This window comes from Hevea brasiliensis, chromosome 5 (genome assembly GCF_030052815.1).
Source record: "Hevea brasiliensis isolate MT/VB/25A 57/8 chromosome 5, ASM3005281v1, whole genome shotgun sequence".
Classification (NCBI taxonomy): Eukaryota; Viridiplantae; Streptophyta; class Magnoliopsida; order Malpighiales; family Euphorbiaceae; genus Hevea; species Hevea brasiliensis.
Window position 1 is genome coordinate 58,412,963 of NC_079497.1, and position 7,976 is coordinate 58,420,938.

The 7,976-nt window shown below is 42.2% G+C and overlaps 1 non-coding gene across 1 annotated transcript; it reads right to left on the minus strand.

Moving 5' to 3' along the window:
- Positions 1-7,547: 7,547 nt before the first annotated feature.
- On the minus strand, positions 7,548-7,651 carry LOC131180403 (U6 spliceosomal RNA). The gene has a single exon (XR_009149178.1). It is a non-coding gene; the product is annotated as a U6 spliceosomal RNA (small nuclear RNA).
- Positions 7,652-7,976: the final 325 nt, after the last annotated feature.

Here is a 7,976-nt window from a genome sequence, read left to right on the forward strand (position 1 = left end):
TACCCCTGATGACGTCCGGGGCATCTTGCTCATCCTGAGCTCTCAGGGCATAATTTACGGCGGGTGGTGCATTATCGGCCTCTCTGTGGCTCGGATCTGAGCCTCTGTGATGGTCCCACTGCGTCAGACTTACCAGATTTTCTACCTCTCTGTGGTGCAGGAGCAGGTCTGTCTGCTTGTGTTGGAGTAGCTGTAGTAGTTCTACGTGGGTAGTTCCTCAGCTGATGCTCTGTCGACCCACATCTTAAACAGGCACCAGTTACTCTCCAACACTCTCCCTTGTGCCATTTCAGACAGTGTGGACATGCAGAAGATGTTGGGGCTGGTCCCCTGAACCCCATCCCTGGAGAGCTGCCCACAGATGGTGTGGACTGACCTCTCCTAGGGGTGAGCGTGGCTGGGCCCCGGTGACCACGACCATGTGGCTGACTTGAACTCTGTGCAGGTGGACCTTTGAACCTCTTCCCAGATGCAGGAGCTGAACTAGACTGACCTGGGCCCCTCTTCTGCTGTCTATCCCTTCTGGTCTGCTCACTAATTCTCACTTTTTCAACCCTTATTGCAGCTTCCACTAACTTGCTAAATTCTGTGATTCCCAAGTCAGTGAGCTGGATCTTGGTGTTATCATTTAGTCCCTCTTCAAATCTCTTACACCTTTCAACTTCATTAGGGACTATCTCCCTTCCGTAGCGGCTTAATCGGACAAATTCCTTCTCATACTCGGCCACTGATAGCTGTCTCTGCCTCAGGTTAATGAACTCTCTTCTTCTCTCATCTAGGTATACAGTACCCACATATTTCTTCTTGAACTCAGAGAGAAAGAACTCCCAAGTTACAGCTTCTGGCTGCACTTCACTGGACACAGTGTCCCACCATTCGTAGGCATCGTCTTGCAACAAGGATACTGCAGCTTCTAGATTTTGCTCTGAGGTGCAGTGGAGTTGTTTTAAGACTCTGCCCGTTCTGTTCAATCAATTCTCGGCTGCAACAGGGTCATCTTCTCTCTTACCGAAAAAGTCCACTGCTCCAAACTTCCTTAGCCTTTCCAGGTGTGATTTCTGTTGTGGAGCTGGTGGTGGTGGTGGTGGTGCAGGCATTACTCCGGCCATTTGTCTAAAGAAATCGGCCATTTGTTGGAACATGGCCTGTGGAGGCTGAGCAGGCTTGGCTTGAGCTGGCGGAGCAGGTTCTCCCATGCCCCCAGTCTCCGCTGCTGCAGGTGGAGCATGACTCTCCACTTCCTCCTCGACTGCTCTTTGAGATGAAGGGTCCATATCCTATTCAAAATAAGAAAGACAAACAGATCTGCATTAGTGACACCTCGACTCTTACAAATGCAATGCATGGTATGGACTCAATCTAGGCCCAGAAACGCCTAAACCGTGCTCTGATGCCACTAAATGTGACACCCCTTACCCGTGTATAGTATACCCGAGTAAGCAATGTCACACGGTGTACCGGCACACTCTAATATGCCTTATTTAATTTTTATCATGCTTTTGAATATAATTTGTGAAATATAATTTATTTAGGCCATTTATCGAAATTTTCATTTATTTGAGGTTCCAAAAATTTTAAAGAAAATCCAGCAGAGTACCGGCTAAAAATAGAGAAAACAGTTCTTTGAAACCTGTTAAAAACACTTCCAATATTTGTATTCAATCATCTCAAACTCCAATATCCAAAATCTCAACAATTTTCAATTTCGGTTCTCAACAACCTTTTCATTTCTCAAACATCCATTTCTCATAATGCTCATATACAACAATAAATAAATGCTCAAATTTTGCATTCATAACCATAACTTTCATTATTTACATGAACATCAAAATACATTACATAAGTTCAAATACATATGAGGAAGTAAAAATTAGCTACAAAATATCAAAATGACGCCTAGTGTCCTACCAATGCACTGCAGAAGTTGAGGTGACACGGACACTGTGCAGAACTGCAGGATGGACTCACCCAGTCAGCGGTCTACTGGGCTCACGATCTGTATCTCCAGAACCTACGCGTGGCAAAACCAACGCGCTAAGCAATAATGCTTAGTGGTGCAATAATAAAATAAAGGAAATAGCAAGAAATAAATATGTAATGAATGTATATGTTATATTTGTTTGGTATTTGTATATCATTTCCTTTGTCCACTTTTATTCATTTGGTTGCCCCAAGTAACCTACACTAGGCATCGGATGGATAACGGTAACCGCACTTTGGGTATTAAGTACCTCGGGCCGTCACACCATCGGTCACATATGCATCTCCCGGTGTGCAACAGAACAGCTAACAAGCTGTAAACAATATCAGGCACAAGGCCAAGTCTCAATGCAAGGTCAGAATGGCTAAAAGCCATAAAATCACGGGCATATTGCCATGTTCAGTACTGCTAACTGAACCCTATTGGCATGCCAAACTATCCAAACCAATCTTGTTAGGTATACTAGGGCATTTGAAACTTTTAAACTCTTCAATTTGTGAATTTCATGTTTTGGTGTTACTATTCACCTCATTGGTCAACAAAAATGTTGACTTTTGGATAGAAAATATGTACATTGACTTTGGCACTCCCAACATACCACATTTCATGTTTAAAACTTGTTAGAATTGGTCACCATTACTATTTCTAACTTAAAACCAAGAGGGCAGAAAATTTCAGTTTTTGTAGCATAAGTTTGCTGTTCCATTAAGTACTGTTGCAGTGGGAATTTGAAGAAATGACAAACATGAAAGTTGTTCCTTATTTTGTCTAGTTGAATTTCATTTTTGAATCACTCCATTTGGAGTTTTGTAGCTCCAGATATGGCTCAAAAACCACAGCTGGCCGGATTGCCAATCTGCAGAATTGACCATATCTACAGTAACATGAACAGTGACTGTGATTGCATTTTTGAATTGGTTCTGGCCATAATTTGGGGTAGGTTTCTTCATGAAAGTTTTTTTTCTATGTCTTAACTTATTGCTGTAAAAATTTCAGGTCAATTGACCAAATCTACAGTGAGTTATGGCCAAATGAACAGTTACTGTTCATTTGGTCATTCTGCAGAATCAGTTACAGGGTGTCCGGATTGGGGCCAACTTTTGGTCCTCTTGCTTTGGTCTTTTGGGCATGGTTTCTTCAGCGAAAATGTGCCATTATAAGCCTAGTTTCATGTCCAATTGGCCAAACACCAATTGGACCAACACAACCTAAGTTATGGCAGTCCAAGTGGACTGAAATTTCAGTCACCCTGCTGTTGTCCTAGGGCAGCCTACACATTCACTTTGCCATACTATTTTTCAGTCCAAATTGTGGTCAACTTACCTAAAATGGTCACTAATTGACCATTAAAATGTTCTCTAACAATTTCCTAAGCCAAGTCAATTTTTCACTTCTCAAAACCCTAATTCCCATATGAGTTTTCACAAATTGCTTATTCAACTCTTTCATTCTTTGTATATGTATATGTATACAGTTTAAACATAAGCTCTAGTTCACTCTAAGTCCATCAAAACAATCAAAATAATTCCTTCACAAGGGCTGCCGAAAATTCATAGTATGTATACACATAATTCTTGTTCATTTTAGTTACAATTCTTACTCAATTCAAGTTACAAATCATAAAAATAAAGAGTTTTAAGTATCTAATGCACTAACCTTGAATAGGGCAGATTTTTCCCAACTCAAACTTCACTTTCTTTCCTCTTCTTGGCTGCCAAAAGCTTCCCCTAGAGATATGGTCAAGTTTTAATGAAAGGAGTTAGGGTTTAGTGGTGTAACAAAGGAAGGTATTAAGCTTGCTTGATTGAACATCAATGGAGGGAGGAAAGGAAGAGGTTTCGACTGGTTGGGGTCCAAAGGAAGAAGATGACATTTTTCTTTTAGTTTCAGCCTCTTTAGTTTGTTTTAAGTGTCTTTGTTATATGGTGATTGGTGGACCATTTTTAAATGACATAATGATGATGTCACAATTCCCATTTACTTACTTTTCTTCTTACTTTTGTTTTCTTATTTTCATTTCTCATTTTCAATAAATTTTTCATCAATATTAATTCATATTTTTTGTCACAATATTTATTTACTCAATTGGACAAGTCGGCCAAAAATCACCTCTGAAGGCGAAATGACCAAAATGCCCTCCGTTTGGCTTAACCGGTCAAAATTGTCTGTACCGATTGAAAAATTTTTCTAGGTATTTTCTTGGCATTCTAATGCCATAGGAACCTCAGTAATCCTTCTCTGGAGTCCCAAAAATTATTTTATAATTTTTCCCCAGGGTCTAGGGCTCCTCGTTGCGAGAACCGCAACTTTCCTCTGGTTACCCATCGCTTGGGCACCGGCTCGTTTAACTCGGTTGTATTTTATTTCTAAAATTTTTGCCAAATTTTTCTTATTAATATTTGAGTTAATTATGGTCCCTCACTGTAGTTTAAATATTTTTCCGGATGTTCTAGCTGTCCGGACCGACACCGATCACCGAAACAGCAGGATATACAGAGTTGCTACCGGGAGGGTGTTACAAAACAACACAAATACTTCTTGATCAGAGATAGAGAATGTACCAGCTACCACATTAGAAGTCTCAGCCTCTTCTCGCTGTCTCATTGTGTAGATTCTGGTTGAAGCACTTCCTTGTCCTGACTGACCAACTGTGCCCTGACTGCCTGAAGTAGTGCCTCTACCTCTACCTCTTCCTCTGCCAACTGACTGTGAACCTCTGGCAGCAGAACTCTGAATAGATCCCTCAGCAGTAGTAGGAGCTGGACCATATCTCGAAGACGGAGCACTTGTGCAGTCTCTTGCTAAATGACCCTTGCCTCCGCAGTTAAAACAGGCTCCAGTGGCCCAATAGCATTCCCCTCCATGAACCTTGCCACAAGTCTCACAGGGGCGGGCAGAATGTGAACCCCTGCTCAACTGCTGACCAGACCTAGGGGGTCTCTGTCTAGAAAATCTACCCCTACCAAATCTTCCACCTCGACCCCTGCTGGGTCCACTAAATTTCTTTCTGTTTCTAGAGGTAGCACCAGAACTCTGTTCAACTGATTTTCCCCCCTTGTCTTTTTCTGATTTCTCAGCTTTTTCTGGTTTTTCTTTCACTGGGGTTGCTTCTGATTCAATTCTCTCCATTTCAAGTGCTTGAGACATAAGCTCTGAGAAGTTGCTGTGTCGGAATCCCACAACTTGCATCCTTATGCTGGGCTTCAAACCCGTCTCAAATCTCTTACACCTTGCCTTGCTGGTAGTAAGGAGACTCCCAGCATAATGACTTAAGTGGGAGAACTCCCTCTCATACTCTGCCACTGATCTATTGCCTTATTTTAGACTCAGAAACTCTTGTAACTTCTGATCAACGTATGCATCTAGGATGTATTTCTGTCTGAACTCTCTGATGAAGTCATCCCAGGTCAGCACTGGTTGTTCAACCAAGCTGTGGGGGATGGTCTTCCACTAATCATACGCATCCCCTTGCAGTAGCGACACAGAGTATTCAAACTTCAGTTCATCTTGGCAGTGCAGCTTCTTAAATACTCTGTCCATTCTTTCAAGCCATTGCTCTGCCTCCAAAGGGTCCACTGTACCCTTAAATTTTGCAGCCCCATACTTCAATAACTTATCATACTGTCTGGCTGGAGGCAGTGGTTGTGCCATTGGTGGTTGGGGTGGAGCTTGAATAGGCATACCCCCAGCCATTTTTTGAAACATTGCCGCCATCTGCTGTGCAAACTGTGCAGGGAATTGCGGCATTTGCGGGGCTGGTGCTACTGACCCACTGACATTCGGTAAAGCTGGGGCTTCTCCTTGTGCCTCAGCTTCAACAGACTGCTCAATTGAGCGATCCCCTTCTTCCATTTCAGGCTGAAGTTAGGGTATCTCCTGAACAAGCAACACATGGAGATTTCCCTCCGTTAGTTCATATTCATGATGTAATGCACTGCATGTAACAATTATGGACATTGAGCAGTTATACTTAACAAAGAAAAGACACAAATTCACAATTTAAAACATACTTCAAAATTTGTTCTCATACCACTAAAACATGTCACACCTTACCCCTCTGTAAGGCATAACATGATCCCATAGAATACCTAATGAACTACTGAACTTTACCTACCGATAACTCATTAAGTACCCTACAAGGGATTTTAAAACAATTTTCTTATTTTTGATAAGTAGTGAGTATTTCTAATAAGTATTTAAAACATGTAATTAAGTGGAAAGCTAGTTGGAAATTTTGGCCCATTTTATTTTTCCGCAAATTTTTTAAAAATTTTGATAGAGTTCTGTCTGTATTTTGAGAAACTAGTTCTTCAAATACCTGTAAAAAGCACTTCTAAAAATTTTTCTCAACAACTGCTTCAATTTCATACTCAATCTCAATCAATTTCTCAACACATTTATCAACTTTCAAATTTCAAATCCACTATCCAATGATCATCAAAATACTAGCAATCCATTTCATTCAAATTAAATAAAATAGTTCCATTCATATTTCATTAGAAACAAAACAATTTAGATACATCATTACAAAATTTACATTAAGAGAATTTCAAACTACAATATATAGTACAACTTTATACAAATTTTATACAAACTGCTCAAGACCCATTTTTACATGTCCATACATTTATGTGCAATATATACATCAAAAGAAATATTTACAGTTAGGGTATAAATTATACCCGAAGACTTTAAGCTGATATGTAATGGCCCAGCCCACTAGTGATATTGTCCGCTCTGGGCCGAAGCCCTCACGGTTTTAAAACGCGTCAATAGGGGTTACGAACTATCAACTTATGAACCTAGCATCTCTCCCGTGTTTTGTCGATGTGGGATTTGCCTAGGGTGTTACAATCCACCCCCCTAATGGGACTCAGCGTCCTCGCTGAGGTTTGCCCCACCATCGTTCAAGGTTGCACGCGGAGCGGCTCTGATACCACAAATGTAACGATTGGGCTCCAACCACTAGAAGAATTGTCCGCTTTGGCCATAAGCCTCACGGTTTTGTCCCATAGGTGGAATGGAGAACTTCCCAGGAGGTCACCCATCCTAGGATTTCTCTCAAGTGAGCACGTTTAACCCTGGAGTTCTTCCAACTCTCCAGGCCATTCCACCAAAAGGTGCCTCTAGTGATTAGTTCCCCCATCTTATATATCATTACTTTTGAGCCCAAGGCCATCTCCGTGCTTTGCCGATGTGGTATTTACCTAAGGGACCTTTCTCCCCCCCTTTCGGGACTTAGCGTCCTCGCTGAGGTTTGCCCCACCATCGCCCAAGAGGACACGCGAGCGGCTCTGATACCAATTATAACGATCGGGAACCAGCCACTAGAGGAATTGTCCGCTTTGGCCATAAGCCTCACGGTTTTGTCCCATAGGTGGAATGGAGAACTTCCCAGGAGGTCACCCATCCTAGGATTTCTCTCAAGTGAGCACGTTTAACCCTGGAGTTCTTCCAACTCTCCAGGCCATTCCACCAAAAGGCACCTCTAGTGATTAGTTCCCCCATCTTATATATCATTACTTTTGAGCCCAAGACCATCTCCGTGCTTTGCCGATGTGGTATTTACCTAAGGGACCTTTTCTCGATTTGTGCGTGTCATCCTTGCGCAGGGGCCATGCTAATCTTCTCTGTATCGTTCCAATTTTATCGGATGTCCCCGAAGGGGCCACCATCGCCCAAGAGGACACGCGAGCGGCTCTGATACCACAAATGTAAAGGCCCGGCCCACTAGTGATATTGTCCACTCTGGGCCGAAGCCCTCACGGTTTTAAAACGCGTCAATAGGGGTTACGAACTATCAACTTATGAACCTAACATCTCTCCCGTGTTTTGTTGATGTGGGATTTGCCTAGGGTGTTACATGATAGCTCCTCACACCTCAGTAGCTCAGTCTGCTACTCCTCTAGTCTCTGTATCTGCGACAGTAATAGAAGCTATTGCTGAGTACTAGGACTCAGTGATGCACAACATACTAAAATATTCTTTATGCAAA